This window comes from Meleagris gallopavo, unplaced genomic scaffold (assembly GCF_000146605.3).
Source record: "Meleagris gallopavo isolate NT-WF06-2002-E0010 breed Aviagen turkey brand Nicholas breeding stock unplaced genomic scaffold, Turkey_5.1 ChrUn_random_7180001861416, whole genome shotgun sequence".
NCBI classification, from domain to species: Eukaryota; Metazoa; Chordata; class Aves; order Galliformes; family Phasianidae; genus Meleagris; species Meleagris gallopavo.
Genome location: NW_011127071.1, coordinates 1 through 590, shown reverse-complemented (window position 1 = coordinate 590; position 590 = coordinate 1). Strand labels below are relative to the sequence as shown.

General features: G+C 58.5%; 1 long non-coding RNA gene across 1 annotated transcript; it reads right to left on the bottom strand.

The window, feature by feature from the left end:
• On the bottom strand, positions 1–556 carry LOC104915956. The gene is made up of 3 exons (XR_796498.1): positions 542–556; positions 418–455; positions 1–51 (listed from the first exon to the last, which is right to left on the bottom strand). It is a non-coding gene; the product is annotated as an uncharacterized LOC104915956 (long non-coding RNA).
• Between the last annotated feature and the right edge of the window lie 34 nt (positions 557–590).

Sequence of the window (590 nt, the reverse complement as noted above, 5' to 3'; positions counted from 1 at the left end):
CACAGCTTGCAGCTCCATGTAGGTCAGACCCTCGCTGTCACTGGAAGGCACCTGGGGACACAGTGGGAAGGCAGAGTTTCACCATGGGGGTCCCCAGTTGGCTCCTGGAGAAACGCCCCACAAGTGATGTTTGGGGTTCTTCCTACAGGGTGTGAAAGTGCCCCACGGGGTCTGAGGGGTATTTAAGTTTTGGAGGGGCCAGGGGCATCTGAGGGCTCAGATTTGGGCGTCTCCACAGTGCGGATGTGGAGTTCCTCATGGTCTGGGTTTGGGGGGATGTGCTTCACATTGAGGCAAACCGTATGAGGCTGTGGATCCCCTGGGGCCCCCATGGACAGGGGTTGGGGCTCTAAATGGGATCAGGAGGTGTTCCAAAGGGGTCAGGCTGGGGTTTGGGTCCCTGACCCAGACGCTTACCTGGAACTCCATGTCCTCAGGCTTTTCTGCAGGGGCACCTGCATCAAAACAAGGAGGGGAATGGGGTGGGGCTACGGGGGGGCGTGAGGGAACCTTAGAGGGGGATCTACCGAGAAATACAGACGTTTACACCCTTCCCACCAGGGCTCTCATCTCTCCGTATCCGACGTCTG